The following is a 23,889-nucleotide window of genomic DNA, read 5'->3' as shown; positions in this document are numbered from 1 at the left end:
TTCTCACCATTAAAATTATTTACATGAGTTTAAAAAGATCTTTAAGCTTCTCTCTAAAACCTATAAAGGGTGTTGGAACAGTATCCTTCCAAATATTACATTGATATTACATTGTATTTGTCTATGTCTTTAAATTAACAAAGTTTTTTTATTATTAAAGCAATGCACACTCTAGATAAAAATTTCAAATAGTAAGATGCAAAAAAAGAAAAAAAAAAGAAAAAAAGTTCACTTCTTCTCAGATTCCTCTGTTCCACTACCCAGAAGCAGCCACGGTTAACTGTGTTTCTTTGCAGAAATAAAGGTCTCTCTCTTTCTCCTTCTTTCTCTCTCTCTCTCCTTTCTCTCTCTCTCTCTTCTTTCTCTCTCTCTCTCTCCTTTCTCTCTCTTTCTCTCTCTCTCTCTGTCTCACACACACACATGTACTGCACTCACATAAATAGTATCATATGTTTACAAGTCAAAACTCATCAGATAAGTTGTCCCTATTCATGACTCCTTTGAATGTTTCACTAAAATTAAACAGACTTATTTAAATTCTAGGACTTCTCAATTTCATTCTATCCTGGTAAAGAATGTATATTCATTCAGTACAAAAATGCAGGATCATCTGAGGTTATATTCGTCAAGTTGAGATATTCCAAAGCACAGTTTAAAACCTCAAAAGTAAATCATGTATACAGTTTATCCCTCAACACTTAATCATGTCTTCCTGCTTACAAATACTGTTATCAATAATTTTAGTTTGCTAAAATCTAAATTGTAATTTTTTTTGTTGCTTGATTTGCTTAAAGTTCTCCAACTGATTTGGAATAAAATGTAACCAAAATTTAGATGGGTAATTTACCAAAAGTTCAATACAATTGTAGAACACGTAGGTTGATTTATGAAGTGATTCTTAAAAGACACAAACATTTTGAGAATCCTATAGTGATGGCAGTAATAAAGATCAAGGATTTACTGCCATGCTAAACTGCGTGTGTGTGTGTCATCAACATCAGCTTCACCAGAAAAAAAGTTTTACTATTGCATAATATGGTAAAAGCCTTTGTAAATTTTAAGAAGTGTGGCTTACATTTCATTTGGTAGAATGTCACTGATATTGTTAATTTAGTAGGAACATAACTTTTAAAATTATAGATTTCTTAATTTAGTAAGGACATTACTTTTATCATATTATACTTCACTAAAGTTATTTGCTCTTTAGTTGTGAACTTTTCAACTGAAATTATAATGACGTTTATAATAGTAGGAAATGTTTTGCCACAAACAATATAACTTCCATCTATAAATGTCTAGAAAAACTGAACTAATTTTCAAAGTAACTGACTTTTATTGGAACGTCTTATGATGCTGGTATACCAGTTTTATTGTTTAAGTTCTTTTTTTTAGGAAGCAGATCCAAAATATTAATAGTTATCGCTTTTGTACATGTCCAAGAACACTTGGAATCCAAAATGAGCACAATTAATTTAGAAAAAGTTGTCTTATCTAAATGAAAAGTCGGCCGGGCGCGGTGGCTCAAGCCTGTAATCCCAGCACTTTGGGAGGCCGAGGCGGGCGGATCACGAGGTCAGGAGATCGAGACTATCCTGGCTAATACGGTGAAACCCCGTCTCTACTAAAAAAAAAAATACAAAAAAGTAGCCGGGCGAGGTGGCGGGCGCCTGTAGTCCCAGCTACTAGGGAGGCTGAGGCAGGAGAATGGCGTGAACCCGGGAGGCGGAGCTTGCAGTGAGCTGAGATCTGGCCACTGCACTCCAGCCTGGGAGGCAGAGCGAGACTCCGTCTCAAAAAAAAAAAAAAAAAAAAAAAAAAAAAATAAATGAAAAGTCGTGCTTCTCAGAGGGGTGTGCAGGCTTACTTCCTACAGAGCAGATATGAATCCTCTGTATTAAACACAGTCTTTCCCACCTAACTACCCACATTTGAAATACCTGTTGGTGCATCTTCACAGAGTGGTGTCTTCTGTGTTTCCTATAACCATTTCATAGTGATATTACTGTGGTGATAAGAGTATGGTAGGTACATTGAATCGTTTTGTGCCAGTTACACATGTATCATCAACTACTTTTGTTAGATAGAAATTCAGTCACTCATTTTTCATGAAATATGCTCTCTCATATTTTGAACCCATTACTGCCTAAAGGGTTTATTGCAAAATATACAAGTATAGCCAAACAATAAAGCGAATCAATAAAAATAGATCCACACATGGCATGATCTGAGATGATGGCAGAAGTTGGAAGTATAAAGTAGAGATCTAGGTAATCTACCCTGACTGAATGTATTTCCACTATTAATACAAATGCATTGGAAATGAAAACATCCACGACAAGTGCTGAGCCATTCAGGATTCCAGGACAGCAGCCATGACCCAGGACTGCCCTGGGCAAACTGAAATGCATGGTTACTATACCTACAGTGGACGCCTATTAGTTAGTCTCCTGCTGATCTGTTTTCTTATTTTAGTAATAGTGCCTTAATTTCTTCTTCAGGAAACTGTACTTCTTCAGTCTAAGCTCCTGTGTTTCCGGTCATGGTAAATGCACTCAATGACTTCAGGGACAGGTACATAACAGAGGAGATAGCCAATTGGAATGCTGAATCTCTTAACCTCAAAGATTGGTTCAAAAATAGGAATGTGACCAAGGCCAGGTCAATCTGTACCCTCTGATAGGGAAGTGTTTGGCTGGGACTCCCAAAAAGGGAGCACGGCCTTCTTCCGGGAATGCAGGTGCCCAGCAACATGGATGCCTAGGACTCCAGATGGTTGTGCTTGTAGCTCAGTGGGAAGAACCTGCCCAAGAATAAAACCCAAGCAGAGAAAAGTAGAAGCTGAGAGATGCAGGACTAAAAGGAATAAAATAAAATCCCCGAATCCAAGAATTGCTGAAAACATTTCTTTTTCTTTTGATTCTCCTGGTTACAGGAGACAATAAATTTTACTACTACCTGTTTCAAATCTAGTTTAAATTGCATTTTCATCACTTAAAACCAAACCAACAGAAGCCGGTCTGATATAAAGCTAAGAGTGGCTATAGTGATGTCATCCACACAAAACTAACCAGGTAATTTAGTTTGTATTTATGGAAAAGCTACCTGGTTCTCCTAGGCAGTAGGAGGTGGGAGGGGAAGACTCTCTGTGTTTGGGGAGGAGTAAATGGGAGAGATGTCAAATTTGATTATGGGATAGCACCTTGAGTCAGAGGATGGGTAGGCAATAAAACATTTTTTTTCCATTATGGTGATGTGTATCCTAAAAGAATGGCTTCATAATAGAGTACCAATTGTTTCAACGGAAAATGGGTTATTTTTGAAACACAAATTAAAGAAAAATAAACAACTAAAAGATATCCCTCCCAACTGAAGGAAAAAGCAATGTAATCAATAACAATGAAAAAAATGGAGGAGCTATTAGAGGTTTTCAGTTAAGATGTGCCTAGGTTAATACAGATGTTAACGTAGTTGTGAGTTTTTTAAACCTGAACAACAGGGATAGTGAGCAGTGGGCTTGACTTCTTGAGACTATTTTTTTAGAGAATGAAAGAAAAAAAGCGTAAGAGAAATTCCTTGTGGGTGAAGAGCAACTGTCCCCTTTAAAAGGCTTATGAAAGTAAGCTATAACAATAATAGATATTTTAAAATTTCTATTATTTTATTTCTGTGATACTTTAAATAAGGAAATGTTGGGAGCAATATAATTTCTGAATGAAGAAGAACCATTCAATAAATTATAGTATCTCCCTAGACTAAAATACGAAAACTCTTTTTTTTTAGGAGAAAAATTAATGACGCAACAAATGTACATAATACAATGTTAAATTAAAATAATTAGGTCCAAAATATGTAAACATGTTTGATTTTCATGAGAAATAATTATTAATAAGTTTAGAGTCCACCTCTGAAAGGTGAGATAATTAGTGCTTTTTTCTTTCCTAATTATAATTTTTCTGTATTTCATATTTTCTACAATAATAGAAAAAATAAATTTTTAAAAATAAATCTAAAAAAAAATTCTCATGAACTCCAATTCTTAAATGTCTCCAAGGAAGACTAATTAATTATCTTCTGAGTTCATTCCAAATGTCTTATAATATTTCTAATCTGGTGAGAAGGAGGCAAAAAGAAGTTCAGAATGTCTTTAAATGCAAGATGAGGTGGCAAATTGAGACTATGGTGAGGATTAATCAAACTGTAAATGACTACAATGGGAGTTATGGAGCCCCTGGTTGCCTGCCTAGTAGGGTTCAGGGACCAGCAGCAGTGGGCTCACCTAGGAGCCTGTTAGAAATGGTGAAATTGGTCCCGACTCAGACCTACCCAATGAGAATCTGCATTTTAACAAGAGCCCCGAGCGATGTGTAAAACATACATTTGGAGACCACTGATGCAGAACTTTGGGTTGTAGGAATTTTAGTCCGCCTGTTTTATGCTGCCCTGGGGGTTGCATTGTTGGGGCAGGCACTGTAAATCACAGCTATTTTATTTTTCTACAGCCATCCGTGGAAGATTAAAAACAAGTGCAGGTAATCATTTCTCAACTCTTTTCTATGTTGAGTTATTCTAGATTGAATATTCATAATTTCAGATGATTCAGCTTGGAATGTTACCGGAGAAGAGTCTCGCTTGTCGTTTAATGTCTTCATTCCAAACAGGTGTTTTCTCTCTTTTGCTCTGCTATGCAAAGTTTAGAACTTCCTATAAGGGAAAACACAGAGACAAAACTTATTGCAAAATTAGTTTGCTTCCAAGCTACCATGCTGCTTAATCTCAGAGGCTGGAATTCCAGCAATGCTGTCTTCATGATTTTGTTAGTATTAGAAGCATACCTTTGTTTTGTTTTGTTTTGTGTTGTGTTGTTTTGTTTTGTGTTGTTTTGCTTTGCTTCATTTTTGCCCCATCCTGAACACAAAGTTGGATTATACTGGCAGTTGTCATAATAGCTCATTACACCCCTATTTGGCCAAGGATATGGGTTAAGGAATAAATCAGAGTCTTGATGGTTCAGTTCGTGCCACTCCTGGCTATTAGACGTGTGTCACTGAGCAAAGTTCCAATCAAAGCCTGTGGGGAGGCAGCGAGGGATCACAGAGCATGCCTATGCCTAATTGCCGGGTGGCCAACTAAAGGAAGTTTGTAATAAAAGGCCATTAACTACCAGCCTTTGCAATCAGTGAAGCAAGAATACTAAGAAATTATGTTTATCAACTAACAATTTGAAGGAAAAGCCTTAATGTAAATTTTTTTTATTCTCCACTCCCATCCTAAAAAGAAAACAACAATAACAACAACGACAACAACAAAAAAACACAACCAAACAACCAAAACCCCATAGAACATACAGTCAGTTTAATCTTAAATTAGATAGTATGGAATTCACAAAATTTACCTTTTACAGGGTAAAGGATAGAGAGGTTTTTTGTGATCATTAAAATGTTCTCCCCTAAAGAACCTTGTATAACCCACCCAATTTATTTTAAATATGAATTTGTGAAGGAAGATTATTACCGTATTTATTTAAAAATGTACTTGGTATAGAAGAAATTAATTCTATAAATCAAGCCTAATTAGCCATTATATAACATATAAAATATCTCTTCAATAGCTTTCCTGGGCATTTTCTCAAAAAATCTTCTCTGTATTGATATCCTTTCTATTTTTCTATCTCCCCCAACACAAAACTGCTGGGAGAAAAAGTAGATTGAATCTTGGTTTTAGACACAATGGTGTCTGTAGTCCCAATTATTAACTGCTAGGTTACTTGCTATTGTAGCTATGAACCTCAGCTCCATTAGTACGCAGCTGGGCGGGAGCTGACCAGCCGTGGACAGAGCAAGGCCAGCTCTTGTGGCAGCCTTATGAAATACTGGCCGTCATTTTGCCCTTTGACATAAGTGAGTAACTGCCCAAAGTTTGACGGGCTCCTGGCTAATCTTGTTTATTACCCAAATGGTAGTTGTTATTTTCCTTTCAGAGTTTATTAGGGAATTCTAATAGTATTTATAGCATCCTTTTCCTAAGAGCAACAGCAAAAACAATTCAAAGGCACATACATACGAAGTTTTGTTTTCAGTTTTGGGGCTTCATGCGTCTGACCTGCTAAACGTGTTCTGTGAGCTGTTATGTGTTCATGAACCACAGGTAAACAACCTCTGGTTGTTTAAACGATTAGAGGGAAGGAAGACTAAGATGTAGGACCCTGGGACAAGTACCTACAGACATATTTTTTCTGCTCACATAGTTCCATTGTTAATATAATGTTTTTTAAAAATGTAATAAGGCTGGCCACAGTGTCTCACACCTGTAATACCATCACTTTGGGAGGCCAAGGCAGGTGGATCACCTGAGGTCAGGCGTTTGAGACCATCCTGGCTGGCCAACATGGTGAAACTCCGTCTCTACCAAAAACACAGAAATTAGCTGGGTGTGGTGGTGTGTGCTTGTAATCCCAGCTACTAGGGAGGCTGAGGCAGGAGAATTGCTTGAACCTGGGAGGCAGAGGTTGCCCTGAGCCGAGGTTGCACCATTGCACTCCAGCCTGGGCAACAGAAGGAGACTCTGTCTGAAACATATATATATATGTAATTAATTTTGTGTTGGTTTTTGTCTAGTTCAGCACTTAATCCCAATCACCATAGCACTTTCACATGGTTACAATTACCAGCATCTAACAATCTTAAAAAAACATAGCTTTAGCTGAAATCTTAGTTTGATTTCACAGAGGCAATTTGTAACAGGACAATTAAACAATGACATCCGTGCCCTAAACGTTACAGCATTGTTTAGCAGTGAAAGCAGTTAGACACAAGTACATACACAATATGTTGTATAACTGAAGGCATGTCTTAATTCCTTTCTGCATTCATTTACTTTTTTTTGTTTTGAGCATTTACACAGCAGCACATTCTGGTGGAGGCGCTGGGAGAGTCTTCTCTTATTGGGAAGGAAGCTTGCATTCCTACCATGGGGGAATCTGTCAAAGGCGAAGAACTCTGTCTAATGAATATGTGACAGAATTATCACTACACATGCACAGACATATAAAGAGTAATGTGTATAATCACTTCAAAATAAGTTCTTACTAGAATACAATGAAACTAACCTTGCTGGTACCTCTTCTCCCACCTTGCTTTCAACTTTCCTTGCCTTTCTATTCCCATCTCAATTTAGAAAGAAGAAAAAACACACAAAAAGGAAGAATAAATAAGAAAATAATCTTTGGCCTGTAGGGGATATTTTATCCATCTCTTCTAAGGGATGGACTTTTATGCAGAGAGAGAATCTTTGGCAGCTGCTTATAGAATATGCATGTCTTGAAGACAGTAACTATGTTCTTTCACTTGAAGAGAATAATCGTAGATATATGTTGAAGAATAATGTAAAATAATTTATTTGTGTAACAACTACAACAAATGCTTACATAGCACTAAGAATCACGTATTTTTCTAAATGCTTTACATATATAGTGCAACTGATGCAAAACTGTGGATTAGCCCTTGAAATATAGAGGGTTATGTTAGGAGAAGAGAGTTTCTGGTGAGAAGATCAGTTCTAGCAAGGCTGTGTGATCAAACCAAAGACTTTAAATTTCATCAAATTCTGGAATTATTATTATTATTATTATTTCTTTTTTTGAGATGGAGTGCCACTCTGTTGCCCAGGCTGGAGTGCAGTGGCGCAATCTCGACTCACTGCAACCTCCTCTGCCTCCTGGGCTCAAGCGATTCTCCTGCCTCAGCCTCCCAAGTAGCTGGGACTACAGGTGCCCATCACCACGCCTGGCTAATTTTTTTGTATTTTTAGTAGAGACGGGGTTTCACTGTGTTAGCTAAGATGGTCTTGATCTCCAGACCTCGTGATCTGCCCGCCTCAGCCTCCCAAAGTGTTGGGATTACAAGTGTGAGCCACCACACCTGGCCTCTGGAATTATTCTAAGTAGAGCAGTGATTTGACAGTATGTCCTTTGGAAATAGCTCCCTGGCTGCTCTGTGGGAGGCACTGGGTCTGGGGGTAGGGAGAGGACTGTGTGTGTGGAAGGAGGCTGAAGGAATTCAGGTGGAAGAGGGGAGATATAGATGATTGGGGGTGAGATGTGTACATATGTGGGTATTTAGGGGGAAATTCAGGACAGAAGTCATGTTTTTGGCAAGCATAACTGCGCAAAAACCGGTTACCTACAGAGGTGAGATGGATGGTGAAATGACTGAGGCTGACAGGGCAGGACTCTGGTAACTGAAGAATCTGTGCCTAACAGAGGACAGACAATGTTCTGAGCCTGTTGGATGTTGACATGGGAGATTTGGGGTCCAGGCTGGATGGATTTTTGCAAAGAACTGGAATATGGATTTTTCTGTAAGATGTTCTTTTTGTTGTTGCTTTTAAAATATTGACAGCTAATTCAAAAGGTGCATATAACATTAAGTTAGTCAAAGAAAACACAGGCAGGGGCAGCTTGAATTGGGCTGGAGTGTCACAGTTTGTTGTTGCTTTTTGTTTGTTTTTTTCCAGATCTCTGGGGTAGCTGCTGGTATTACTCACTAAGAAAGAAAATAGGGACAAAAATAACTGCATAGGTGTGTTTTTAATTTCTCTCTGACTTCCCCTATTTTCTGGGCCTGAAGACATTAGCATATATTTAATTTAGTATGCATCTGTGTCAGGCACTGTGATACTGTGATCATCACTTCAGTTGCATTAGCAAAGCATGAGCTTAAAAAACCTTCCAACAGAACATCCACTCAATAATTATTTATTGGTTCTGCCAGGAGTCTAGAGCCTAGATAAAAATTTTCCAATATTATCCTTCTATACAGTTTATATCTACGTGATTCTTAGGACAAAATGCATTATGTGGATGTGTGTTTGGGTGTGCCGGAGAGTGAGAAGATCTTAAACAAGTCTTGAGTCTTTATTGAGCAGGAGCTAAATTTAGCAAGAATTTATACCTACTCGAAGGTTTGGAGGATTACCAAGATGGTGGACAAGGATCGCTGGGGAATTTAGTGTCTGACTTATTCTGGTTCTTCATAAAAATATGTTTATTAACCACTACTGGAAAAACCATACTTTTATGTTCATTTTCCTTAGTGTCTTGTCTCATGTCTTGTAGTAAAAGGAATTTAATAATCCACATGAGAAACTTCCATTACCGCTTGTGGGAGAGTGTTAAGTATTATTTTGAGAGAAATGGTACTTCAGTTGCAATATAATTCCAAAGCAGAAGTTGTGAATTCTGTATCCATATAACATGAAAATTCTCTTGATCAATGATTGAAAGGTCTAAACCTGAAATAGTAAGGTGAGTTTTAATTGTTTTAAAAGATGACAAGATGATCCTGCTTTGTATTGTATTATTTCCAAACAAACTTTTGACATGCCTGAAGGGATAAATACACAGATTTCAGTTTAGGAATTTCATTAGCCAAGCAGGTGATAAACTCATAGTATATAGTACTTTTTTTTTTTTCACTTTTGTTAGGAAACATTAGTCTTCAGAATAGAAATATGAAAGAGAAATAAAAATGATGGCAATCAAAAGCACAGGTTAGCAATATACATTTTTCACTTTTCTCTGCTTGTTCAATTTTGGATAATATATTGATCTGTGGCCACCAGGAACACATTGCCTGAGGGCCACAAGAAGCAATATGGAGCGTGGAAAAGTATTAGGGTTAGACTAACCTGGGTTTAGACCAGTGATCTGCCATTTACCTACTGTGTGGTCTTAAGCAAGACATTCAGCGCAAGACATTCAGCAATAAATCACACCACCTCACAGGATTGTAGTGACGACTGCACGTGATGAGTATTCATGGCTTAAAATGTCAGTTGGGATTAATTAATGATAGTCATTCCTATTATTGTTATGATTATGATTTAGGGAATAATGCTTCAGCACCTTTTTGAAAACTGATGTATCGGATTTGACCAGTGCTCCTGTAAATTACCTTAAAAATTTAAAAATCTTTAAAAGTCATCTGAAAATCAGAGATATGACTTTTTATCTGTTTTTTAATTTTTTTGTGGTTTAATTGTATATTAATTTTATGCCTTTGCTTTCTACTATTTTAAAAACTTGAATAACTATAAACTATGAGATCAAAATACTTGGTCTGAATTTAATGAGCCTGTTACTCTGGCTGTAAATGGAGGTTAAAATCTCCATTTTACTATTTAACAGGTGACTTACAAGAAGATTTCATTGTTGAGGAAACCAACTGGTTAAAAATCTTACCTCCTCATGGTTTTGCAATGTGAATAAAAATGTTGATTTACCTCCTATTAGAAAACATTTAAATTGTGATCTCTCTAAATATTTTATTTTCTACATATTTATGGGTGTTTCAAGAATTTTATATGTAACATGATTTCAATAGAATCATGTCAAATATATATGTTTATATTTAAGATTGTTCAAAGGAGGGAAATTTGTTTATGTACTGAAGAGCTAACTGCTAGTTAAAGAAGACATATATATCTTTGACATAAATGGTAAGCAGGGCAATAAAGTTCTTATGTACAAAATTGGAAAGTCAATTACAGTGTCAGAATAATCTGTTTTAAATAAACAGTAATTAGGGAGATACTTCTCTATTTCTACAAATTGGCTTGCATGGATTTCTTTCATTCACCTAATTGTAATTTCTAGATGAATGCTACTGATGATATATCCCCACGCTTTACAATGTGTACTAGGTTACGTTTTCTTGCTATTGTCATTTGTAAGCAGCATCAGGGTCAAAGTTTGACCCTAGTTTTGCATAGATGAATCCCCAGAGAATTTTACTATCCTGAAGGCAGCGTTTTGTCCTTTAAGCAACATCAAAGTAAATGTGCTTTATTATAGCATGAAAGGTACGTCTTTACACGCCAAAAAATATATCCTAAGAATGTCATGGTAAAGATGAGTTACCTATTCTGAATCTCTTCTCTGGAGCCTTTATAACATTTCAGAAGAACTGAACTGATTATAAATTTGAAATGACTGATATCAAACTTCTTAATTTTGGCTATCATTACAATCTATTCAGTTGATTATGTGGCAGCCTTTATGGATTTATCAGGCAGGCAACCTGAAAAAGAAAACTTATCTTCTTACTTTAAATAAAACGTATGAACATAGTTTTGAGATATCCCATAGTTGTTTTATTTTTATTGCTATCCAAACGAGAAAAGTTAATGTGTATGGTCTCATTATTATGAACTTACAGATGTTAAGTAGATGGCTAGAATAACCAATTTAATTTTACTGGGTGAATGTTAAAACGTCTTTGCACCATGAGTTTTTAGTAGTACAAAGAAAGGAAGAAGGAAAGAAGGAAGAAAAAAAGGATGAAAAGAAGAAAGGAAGCAATAAAGGAGAAAAGATTAGTCTTATTTTAATCATTCAGTCACGTATAATGGATAGGGGCATCTCATTATAAATAAAAAAACTCAGTGGGATTAACTAGAAATGCATGTGAAGGGCCTAAAGAAAGAAAATGGGGCAACATATGCAGGTTAAGCTGTTACTGCAAGTAACTTTTTAGTTTTTTATGATTTTCAAATAATTTATTACTCTCAAATAAATAACCCAGGAAGGCATTTTCCCTGAAATGAACATTTATTCTAAAGCATTATAGTGTATCAAAGAGTTCTTACATTTCGTGGTAGAAAATGCTTTCATATAGCATGAATAAGTATGTATGTATCAGTGTCATTTATAGTTGACAGCTATAGGTTTTTTTTGATATTTAATATAAAGATGTGTGTGTGTGCACATGTGTGAAATGTTTATTAGTTGTAGGTAGGCACAGCATTGCTTATGTGAAAGCTGGGTAAGTAGAAGAGGCTAAGAGACATTTGACTCAGCTTAAGAACTGGTTTAATTCAGCATGTGAAGAACTAACATAAGAAAACAAAACAAAACAAAACAAAACAAAAATGCTGGGCTCAGTGGCTCACATCTGTAATCCTAGCACTTTGAAGGGCTGAGGTGGGAGTATTGAGGTTAGGCATTTCAGACCAGAATGGGCAAGTGAGACCTCTGTCTCTACAAAATAAAAAATAAATTAGCCAGTTGTGGTGGTGTGCACCTGTAGTCCTAGCTACTTGGGAAGTTGAGGCAGGGGGGATCACTTGAGCCCAAGAGTTTGAGGCTGCAGTAAGCTATGATCACACCACTGCACTCCAACCTGGGTGACAGAGTGAGACTCTGCCTCTAAATAAAATAAAAAATAATAAAAAGGAAAAAAAACCAGTATAGGTTTAAAAAAGAGAATGAACTAATGCCAGGAGCAGGGATAGAATTGAACACAGGGACACAACCCAGAGAGCATCACTCTTCAGGTATCTGGAGTCTGCCAAGGGCGAGATCCAGACGCACTTAAGGTAAGTCTTACAAAAAACAGGCAGAACGAGATCTTCATTTCGCCGGAGAGCTGAGAGAGGGGATGTCAGATCGGATTTGAAGGAAAGCAAGGGGCCTCCCTTGGACAAGAATTGGTGACTTCGGAGAAGCCAGTCAGATAGGGAGAGCACTAGGTTGGAAGAGACAAGTGCAGGGGAATAGAATAATGCCTGACATCAAGTACTCATCTAGTTTTATGTCCTAAATGGCTAATTTTTTTCTTTTTTCTTTTTTTTTAAGAGAGACAGTCTACTCTGTCATCCAGGCTGGAGTGCAGTGGTGCGATCTCGGCTCACTGCAAGCCCCCGACTCCGCCTCCCAGGTTCAAACAATTCTCCTGCCTCAGCTTCCTGAGTAGCTGTGATTACAGACACACGCCACCACGCTGGGTGTGGTTGCTCATGCCTGTAATTCCAGCACTTTGGGAGGCAGATCACGAGGTCAGGAGTTCGAGACTAGCCTGGTCAACATGATGGATTCCTATACTACCCTCTCATGCATCTCACTAACCAGCCTGTCTGCAGGTCCGAGTTACTCCCATTGAAGTTGTTGTTCACATCGCAGTTTGCGATGCAGTTGAGGTCTCACTGCGGACATGTGGTGCATGAGAGTTGAGAGACAAAAATGCATCTCAAAGCCCAAGTGTTAAGAGAGTCTTCTGCCTTGCAACCTGGCGCCAGCAGAAATGACAAGTGGTAAACAAGCAAACAAACAAACAAACAAAAAACTTCTTTCCTAGGCACCTGTTTCTCTTTTTGCAGCAATAACTGTAACTATTTGGCTAAGCTAAAAGGTGTCTCTGGGTACATTAATGTTTTAGCTTACATTCTATGGCTACTGTTTTCTGTGGCTCAATTGTGTGGTGCTTAGTTTTCTTCATTAGGGCTTAGAAAACCGATGGGAGAAATCCATGTCTTACAATATCAATTAATTTTGTTAAAATAATCTTTGAGATGTAAACTGGCTTTGCTAATGAATAACCTTAGTGTAATATCTCTAGGCTTTGGTTTCTCATCTGTAAAGTGGAAATAATATTTACCTTACAGATATATTGTAAGGAATTAATGAGACAAGTAAAGCACCTATCTTAATTTCTGGCATATGGCAAGCAGATAATAAATGGTAGCAATTGTTATTGTGAAGACTGAGTGTATGGTAAGTGGATTTATTTATTCCATTAGCTAACTGTTTCCCAAAATAAAAATTTTAAATTGGGAGTAGTAGATAAAGTTGACTTGAAATAATAGGCAAAGTTTGCCCAGAAGCTTCTCTCTAACAGAATATCATTCTATTCTGGATTTCACAATTTTTTAAAAGATAAAAAAGGTTTAATTAGATCCCTTTTGTCTATTTTGGCTTTTGTTGCCATTGCTTTTGGTGTTTTAGTCATGAAGTCCTTGCCGATGCCTATGTCCTGAATAGTATTGCCTAGGCTTTCTTCTAGGGTTTTTATGGTTTTAGGTTTAATATTGAAGTCTTTAATCCATCTTGAATTAATTTTTGTATAAGGTGTAAGGAAGGGATCCAATTTCAGCTTTCTACATATGACTAGCCAGTTTTCCCAGCACCATTTATTAAATTGGGAATCCTTTCCCCATTTCTTGTTTTTGTTAGGTTTGTCAAAGATCAGATGGTTGTCGATGTTTGGTGTTATTTGAGGCCTCTGTTCTGTTCCATTGGTCTATATATCTGTTTTGGTACCAGTACCATGCTGTTTTGGTTACTGTAGGGTTGTGGTATAGTTTGAAGTCAGGTAGCGTGATGCCTCCAGCTTTGTTCTTTTGGCTTAGGATTGTCTTGGCAACGTGGGCTCTTTTTTGGTTCCATATGAACTTTAAAGTAGTTTTTTTCCAATTCTGTGAAGAAAACCATTTGTAGCTTGATGGGGATGGCATTGAATCTATAAATTACCTTGGGCAGTATGGCCATTTTCATGATATTTCCTGGATAGAATCCATGACACTTCATGGATTCTTCCTATCCATGAACATGGAATGTTGTTCCATTTGTTTGTGTCCTCTTTTATTTCGTTGAGCAGTGGTTTGTAGATCTCCTTGAAGAGGTCCTTTACATCCCTTGTAAGTAGGATTCCTAGGTATTTTGTTCTCTTTGTAGCAATTGTGAACTAAAAAGCTTCTGCACGGCAAAAGAAACTACCGTCAGAGTGAACAGGCAACCTACAGAATGGGAGAAAATTTTTGCAATCTACCCATCTGACAAAGGGCTAAAATCCTGAATCTACAAATAACTTAAACAAATTTACAAGAAACAAATAAACAACCCCAGCAAAATGTGGGCAAAGGATCTGAACAGACACTTCACAAAAGAAGACATTTATGCAGCCAATAGACACATGAAAAAATGGTCATCATCATTGGTCATCAGAGAAACGCAAATCAAAACCACAATGTGATACCATCTCATACCAGTTAGAATGGTGATCATTAAAAAGTCAGGGAACAACAGATGCTGAAGAGGATGTGGAGAAATAGGAATGTTTGTATATTGTTGGTGGGAGTGTAAATTAGTTCAACCATTGTGAAAGACAGTGTGGCAATTCCTCAAGGTTCTAGAACTAGAAATACCATTTGACCCAGCAATCCCATTACTGGGCATATACCCAAAGGATTATAAATCATGCTACTGTAAAGACACTTGCACACATATGTTTATTGCAGCACTATTCACAATAGCAAAGACTTGGAACCAACCCAAATGTCCATCAGTGATAGAGTGGATTAAGAAAATGTGGCACATATACACCATGGAATACTACGCAGCCATGAAAAGGATGAGTTCATGTCCTTTGTAGGGACATGGATGAAGCTGGAAACCATCATTCTCAGCAAACTATCACAAGGACAGAAAACGAAACACCACATGTTCTCACTCATAGGTGGGAATTGAACAATGAGAACACTTGGACATGGGGCGGGGAACATCACACACTGGGGCCTGTCAGGGGGTGGGGGGCTGGGGGAGGGATAGCATTAGGAGAAATACCTAATGTAAATGACAAGTTGATGGGTGCAGCAAACCAACATGACACATGTAGACCTATGTAACAAACGTGCATGTCGTGCACATGTACCTTAGAGCCTGAAGTATATATATATATATGTATAAAGATAAAAAAAGAATACTTTACAGAGCAGGAAATAGAGTGTACTGATGATGTTCATGGTTGTCTATTTATAAATTATGCATGATTACAGAAGGACAACATAAAAATATATGAAGAACAAGACAGATTTTAATAAATTAAAAATGAAGTTTGGAAACTATTTTGTAAAAAGGGACAAAAAAAAAAAAAAAACTGTCCAGGAGCATAAAGTAAGATCCTTATTGCAATTTTGAAAATTAAATTTACTTCAAATCTTCTTAGTATCTAAAGGAAAAACATATATACTGATGGGGCAACTCTTCTGAAAAATAACTCAACATTACGGTTATTTTGTGAAATGGCTTGAGAACTTCTCTTAGAAGTTTTTCACTATCACATTTAGATCTGGCTACAAACTTCATACTGCTCTTCCTTCTGTGATGTCAAAGGGCGTGCAGCTGCGATGTGCATGGCTTACATGCAAGTGAAGTCTAAAGAATAGTGTTGGTTCACATGACTTTCCCCTGTTACTCAGATAACTAATTATAATCTGATAACTAAGTTATCTGAGTCTAATTAACAATGAGGACAGCACTTTCGTTTTGTTTTCCTTTTTTTTTTTTCTTCCTGAGACAAAATCTCACTCTGTCTCTCAGGCTGAAGTGCAGTGGCGTGATCAAGGCTCACTGCAACCTTGACTTCCCTGGCTCAAGTGGTCCTCCCACCTCAGCCTCCTGAGTAGCTGGAACCACAGTGTACACCACCACACTTGACTAATTTTCATATTTTTAGTAGAGATGGAGTTTCCCTATGTTACCCAGGCTGATCTCGAACTCCTGGGTTCAAGTGATCTGCCCACCTCAGTCTCCCGAGTGCTAGAATTACAGAGTGAACTACTGCACACAGCCAGCACTTTCTATTAATACTTTAGCTTCTAGTCATGAGCTACAAAGGGACTTGAGTACAACCACCCAGTTTCACTTCTCTGGGGGTCTCTGACTCACATTCATTTGGTACAGGACCTTATAGACAGCATATGGGGAAAAATTTGCTGAACTGAATTGAAAATGTAATAAAATGCTTGGGGAAGTAATTCAGTGCTATTTAAAAATATTTATGTTAACATAGCCTCAGGAATTGCAGGTTCTCATAGTCATGATAAAGTTCTCCCTTTGATAGCTCAGACATAAAGTAATTGAAGTAAGTTCAGATTTTGCTTCTGCTAATTACTAGCCATGTGACCTTGGGCAAGTTTCATAAGTTTGTAAAAAAATCCAGTTTTCTCATCCATAAAACCTGAAAAATAATATTACCTGCCTCATAGAATTGTTGTTTATGTTAAATGTGATCATTTATGTAAAATGTTTCATATAGCACCTAGCACCTAGTAAATAGTCAAAAATCTAATTTCTACTATTGCTAATTGGATGTTTAATACAGTCTATTACTGAGGTCATCTTTACTGGATTCGAATGACAATTTAAAATTTTAGATCAAATAAATATTACAAATATGCAAAATGTAAAGTGGTATGATCAAGTAAATATTTATATGGAAGACTTACTTTATTAAGATTTTAGCTTGCAATACATAATTGAGAATTTTATTTGAGCAGAATCCTCAATTGTGAAAAGAGGGGTTCAGATTCAATAATCAGCAAGGTGCTAATATTTAAATTCTGCTTAGTACTAATTTTTAATTGAGAAATTTAGTAAGAAATTTGTAATTATAATGATATTCAAATTAGATGTCTGATTCATTACTTATACTGATGATTTAGATTCATCCAAATATTCAAGGCATAAATATCTTAACCTAATACAAAACCAACTTGTTGAGATAGAACATATAACACATATTGGGAAAATGTTGAAATAAACTCTAATTACCATTGCAAAAATTGTTTTTTTCCTCTTTAATTTTTGTGGGTAGACAGTGGGTGTATATATTTACGGAGCACATGCAATAGTTTGGTACAAGTATGCGATGCAGAATAATCACATCCTGGAAAATTGAGTATCCATCCCCTCAAGCATTTATCCTTTGCAAAAACCTTTTTTGAGTTTGTTTCCATTGGGTATGTCCTTTAAGTGTACCATTGTGCTTCCTTTATTTTAGAGGGAAAAAAAAGGGAGCAAAGGAAGTAAGACGTAGTGAGAGAGACCAAAATAGAAGACTCTGGAACTCTTGCCAAAGAAATCACTGTGGTAGATTTGCAACCTGATTTCTAGACTGGAATTGTTCAGATGAAGTCAGATAAACTTCACAGAAACATCTGTACTTCATAGCGTTGATCTGAAACACCAACAACTCTGGCAGTTCTCCCATTCCTCTCTCTAGTTTTCTCCAAAGTGAGTGTATGAAAGCTCTGTCCTCCACCACTGCTGCAAACCTCTAATTCCCAATTATATAATGATTCCAAAAGGCATACACCATGTGACTCTGTGCAAGTTGGATTGAAAGACAAAAGTTTGACTCTTTAAATTTATGTTTGGTTATTTCTTGTCCAACATCTATTTTAGAGCATAGTCCTTCTACTTTAGGCCCTCCCTCAAATCACCCACCTGATACCTAAGTCATATATTGAATGATTTTTTAAAAAATATAAAGTAGTATTTATTTATTGAAGAAATCATAATTGCCTATAATTATACAAAGTGATGTTATGATAAATGCATTCAGTGTGAAATGATTGAATCAAGATAACATATCCATGACTTAAATAATGATAATTTCTTCCTCCTATCTAACTGCAACTTCATGCCCTTTGGCCAACATCTCCCCATCCTCTCTACCCCCAGCCTCTGTTAACTGCTATTCTATATTCTGTTTCTATGAGTTCAATTGTTTTAGCATCCAGGAATAAGTGAGATCATGTGGTATTTGTATTTTTGTGCCTGCATTATTTCAGTTAGCATGGTGTCCTTCAGGTTCATCCATGTTGTCACATATGACAGGATTTCCTTCTCTTTTATGGCAAAATTGTATTTCATTTTATGTGTGTACACACACACAGAGAGAGACACACACACATATCCTAAGGACCTGAAGTCAATATTCAAAGAGATATATGCACTCCTATATATATAACAACATTTGATTGTTATGTATCAATGATTGATTCAGTCATTCCACACTGATTCCAAATGTTATACGTGTGTGTGTGTGTGTATGTGTATATATATATATATTCTTTTTTTCTTTATTATTCATCCATTGATGGATACTTGGGCTGATTCCATAACTTGGCTATTTTAAATAATGAGGCAATGAACACAGGAGTGCATATATCTCTTTGAATATTGATTTTAGGTCCTCAGGATATATACCCAGAGGTGAGATTGCCAGATGTAAATTCTTTTTAACATCCTCTTATTCAAACACTCATAGTCTGCATTGTTCCTCACTGCAATGAATAGTAAACCCAGGTTTTTAGATTGAAAATTGCCCCCAGTATTTAGTATATTATTTTTGTTTTTTTAAGATTTGGGATTTTCCTTTCATGAGACAGTTAGGGAGTGATAGAGCCTGGGATCCAACCCTGCCTGGGTTCATAGTCTCTGCCTTAAAACACACAGCGTAGTTGGTGCAATGGGAAACAGTGACATCACTCAGGAATGAGATGCACGTTATCATGAGACTGGGCTTAGAATAAAACCCGATGGAATATACAAATATAAAGGGAGCTTAGTGGAAGATAAACTGGCAGAAGAACCTGAGAACAAAGAATAGAAGATGTAAGATAAGGTAAGGGAGAAGTGGTGTCAGGAAATTTGAAAAGTGTCACAGGTTGCAGAGAGGTGCAATGAAATAAGTCATGAAAAAGAAATGTCTACCGGATTTCACAATTGGATGTGTTGGGGAATTCCAGGATGGACTTACAGGAGAAAGCCAGCATTTGTAGAAGTGGAGGAGCACGTGGAGGGTGAGAGGGTAGGGTAAGTGACTCTCCACTGGAGGCAATGAGAGATGGGCTGGAAATCTCAGGGAGGCAGAAGTCAAAATTTCTATTTCTGTATTTCTAACAGAGGAGAAACTTTCGCATTCATACAAATCATGGGGAAAGAGAAGAGAGAGAGGGAGGCTGGAGCTAAAGGCAGAGATAACCACAGAGAAAGAGTAGAGATCTCAAGAGAGAGGAGGAAAGTCCGTCTGGGACATGCATGGAACGAGAAGGCTTCTACTAAGGAGAACCAGCCCTTTTGTGGTCTGAAGATGCCATGATTCTGGACACAGGTTATTTTGTCAGAGCTCAAGAGGGAACAGGCAGGAAGGTAAGCAAATTCCTGCCTAACGGCCTCATTCTTCTCCGTGACACTGAAAGGGAAGCTGTTTACTGAGACTATTGGAATACGGGAATTAGTAGCTGTAGGAGAGTGATGGAGACATTTAGTAAAGATTTATGCTTTTGTTTTCTAGCTGAGTATTTTATTTCCTTCTTCATAGATTTTAATTAGGAGGTAGGAGATACAAGCTGCTGGAATGAAGTTGGATGAGCCCATTTCTTCTATTAAAAGGCTTTACTGGCTGTGCAGTCTCTGAGATTGAAGTTACTCATGTGGGTCATGAGCAGGCAACTGCTTTAAGGATTTGATCTTGGGTTCTCAGGACCTCTCTGGTGCCTCCTTGGAGCAAGTCCCTGCAGTGACAGATGAAATCTGTAGCAGAGATCAAGTCTGGTTGGGAGAACAATGCCTCCTGTCTCCTCAAGATGCTCAGGAGTGAAAAATACAGAGACGTAAAAATGTACAATTACACTCAGGTAGTGATTAACAAAGCATCAATAAATCATTTAATGTAACTCATTGGAACCTGAATTTAAACTCAATATTATGGGGATTGCACAACTTTTCTATACTTTACAAACCTTCCCCTTGGAAATAATTATTTGGAAATCATTATTTAACATGATAAAATTAGGTCATAGGTCACACTCATACATGGTCACATGTACTCATTACTTTAAAATTGCAAACCTATGATAATTTGTTGGTGAAATAAGAAGATGTGAAAAGATGCCCTGGAACAAATTTTCCTTCTATATTTCAATTCAAGCCATCACTGCGAGTAGACTAAAATAATTCATATTTCTGCAGAAAACTACATAGGGTTATCAAATAAAATTCAGGACATTCAAATAAATTTGAATTTCAGATAAACAAAGAATAGATTTTTAGTGTTAAGTGTGTCCCAAATATTGCGTGGGACAGAGCTATAGTAAAAATATATTGTTCTTTATTTTAAATTCAAATTTAATTGAGTATCTCATGTTGTTATTTGCTAAATACGATTACCCTAAAATCTCATTGCTCCTAACTTGGTTTTATGGATATAGAACCATTGCGGGAAGGTGGATGGCTAAAGCAGCCTTACTAAGACCTCTCCTAATGTTCTCCTGAAAGAGAAGTGCACATTTTAACCAGCTTCCGAAAATATGGACCCATCGCTGTCATTTTCCTTTTCGAAAGATTCCAATGTGAGTAAAACATTGAATTGGAATATTTCAGATTCCCATTTTGCTTCTGAGCTTATTAGCAGGATTCGTCTGGATCATCTCTAGCCTGAGATACCTGAGGAAATAGATTATATCAAGGGGAGAATTCACAGCATCAACAACAGCAAGCATGATGATTTCTTCAGATATGCTGCAGTACAACTGAAGGCACAGGAATCTAGGAAGAAGAAGATCCAGTCTCTCTATTGTCTTGCCTTTGCACCCAGAAACACGCTTGTTTTGAAGTGAAATTGTTCTAGGAGTTTATGTTCTGCTTTTCCCACCTTCCCTTGCTCCACAGGCATACATACACGCATACACACACAGACACACACACACACGTGCGCGCGCGTGCGCGCGTAGTCATAGAGCTGGGAATTTTGATTTAGAATACCTTTTTTATTTTTACTTATTCATTTAGGCACACAGTCTAGGCCTTAGAGGAATACGGCCCAAGATGTCTCCAGTGCTGGTGATTCTATTTGCAACCATAGGCCCGTGGGGTCTGGGCCTTGCTACTCCTGGCTAGTATTATGTTGGTAGGCAGAGTTTCCTCTTTCCAAAATGATAACACAAATGAAGCTTATTTTTCTATTCATTATCCTTTATACGCTCTTCATGCCTTCTTGTGCTTTCTTTCAATTTGATGGAAATCATGAGTCTTTTCTTAAAACCCACCCTCCCCAACACCAAAGCTGTTACCTTCCTTCCCCATCAACACATGCTCTCAGAAAAGGGTTCTACGTCGCCTTCACTCAGAGGCATGAGTCTTGATCAAGCTTAAAACGGCAACTTAATCAGCTGGGCGCAGTGGCTTAGGCCTGTACTCCCAGCACTTTTGGAGACCGCAGCAGGCAGATCACCTGAGTCAGGAGTTCGAAACCAGCCTGGCCAACATGGTGAAACCCCTTCTCTACTAAAAATACAAAAATTAGCTGGGTGCAGTGGTGGGTTCCTGTAATTCCAACTACTTGGGAGGCTGAGGCAGGAGAATGGCTTGAACTCAGGAGGCGGAGGTTGAACTGAGCTGATATTGAGCCATTGCACTCCAGCCTGGGCCACGGAACAAGGCTCCTTCTCAAAAAAAAAAAAGCAACTTGTTTTCATACTTCTTCCCTTACAGACCTCACAAAAGAAGCAACTCCAATTCTGAAGAAGGTGTTTCTTAGTAGCTGTTGGGAGGGGACAATTTACAAAGAGGAAAAGTCTTCCGAGGAGATGGGAGACAGTATTTGGATGGCTCTATATTCTCTCTCCATACCATGCTGCTTCAAACCCAAGAGTCTGCAGGAAAAACAGAGTCTGTGCGCACATGGGCTCAGATGCTTATATTTTTGACTTGTTCTATTGCTGCTTAATTAGGCATATCATGGCTGAGGACTGAAATGCTTGATAACTACAGTGAGTTCTCACTTCACTTCATCCACAGGTTCTTGGAAATTGTGACTTTGAGTGAAACCACATATAATATAACCATTTTTAAAAAAAATCATCCACACTATAACTAAACAACATTGAACCAAAGGGCGTTATCTGAGGACCTGCTGTACATTTCCGTTACAGTCATGGTTTCCAAGAACTTACAGATGATATTAAATGAGGACTTACTGTGATTACTTCTTTTTTAAAAAATAAATTGATTTTCATAGGTTTTGGGGGAACGGGTGGTATTTGGTTACATGGGAAAGTTCTTTAGGGGTGATTTGTGAGACTTTTGGTGCACCCATCACCCAAGCAATATACACTGTACCCAATTTGTAGTCTTTTATCCCTCAGCCCCCTCCCACCCTTTCCCTCTGAGCCCCCAAAGTCCATTGTATCATTCTTATGCTTTTGCATCCTCATAGCTTAGTTGCCACTTACGAGTGAGAATATACGATGTTTGGTTTTCCATTCCTGAGTTACTTCACTTAGAATAATAGACTCCAATTACATCCAGGTTGTTGCAGATACTCAAACTCTGCATACACCTGATGGCGAGAGAAGAAGTAACTTAGGGGACTTCAGACAGTCAGTGTCCCGGCATGAATGGTGAAAGGTGAACAATAATTCAGGCTCCTAGAGCCGAAAGAAATATGTGACTTACAAAAGAGAAAACCGAAATCTAGAAACAATACACAACTTATCCAAAGTCAGAACTATTTAGTAACAGAAATAAAGATAAAATACAGGCTTCTAAATTGTCTTGTTTAGTTCTAATTTAAAGACTAATCTATTTTATCATACGTGCACTGAAAAGTTTATTAAAAAGCACAGCAAGCTAAAAAGTAATTTTCCAAACAGTAGGGACATGTAAAACAAAAATATTGTTTCAAGGAAACAAAACAAAACCCTTTATAAAGAATAATATTTTAGGTTGGTCAGAAATGCAACTATTTCAACACAGTGCATTTAATTACAGATAATTTTATAATTAAAACTTATCTTTACTCTGAATAAATAATGGCCAAACTTTGCTAATATGGATTAAGGCCCAGGCAATTGGACTTGTATTTAAAGAAATGTCCAGATTTGTCATTAATTAAGTTGAAATTATTACAGCCACTTTTTCCTTTAATTTAGTAATGATTAAGAATGGCATGTTGCTCAGAGCTAAGGAACAAAGAACAGGTATGCTGTCTTATGATTAGAGAACCAGACTAGGAGCCAGAACTTGTGAGCCTAATTAGAGAATTTTGTAAAGCACTTTGAAGATGAAAAGAACTATAAAATCACAAAGAATATTGATATTGCCAGTCTTACTCTTAGTTCTGCCACTAACTTGCTGTGTGGTCTTGAGAAAGAAGAGAGAGAAAGCAATTGTTAACTTTGAACACAAGGATGCAATGGTGTGTTTTGCTTCAGTTTTACTTTTTTTAAATTTTATTTTATTTTAAATACCAATCTAATGAGAAAAAAAAA

General features: G+C 37.2%; 1 pseudogene; it reads left to right on the top strand.

Annotated features, from left to right (window-relative positions):
- Positions 1-21,517, top strand: part of LOC117082800 — a 159,719-nt pseudogene extending 138,202 nt beyond the window's left edge.
- Positions 21,518-23,889: the final 2,372 nt, after the last annotated feature.

This window comes from Trachypithecus francoisi, unplaced genomic scaffold (genome assembly GCF_009764315.1).
Source record: "Trachypithecus francoisi isolate TF-2019V2 unplaced genomic scaffold, Tfra_2.0 Lachesis_group9, whole genome shotgun sequence".
NCBI lineage: Eukaryota > Metazoa > Chordata > Mammalia > Primates > Cercopithecidae > Trachypithecus > Trachypithecus francoisi.
The sequence above is the reverse complement of the archived record's forward strand: the minus strand, read 5'-3'. Positions and strand labels throughout refer to the sequence as shown.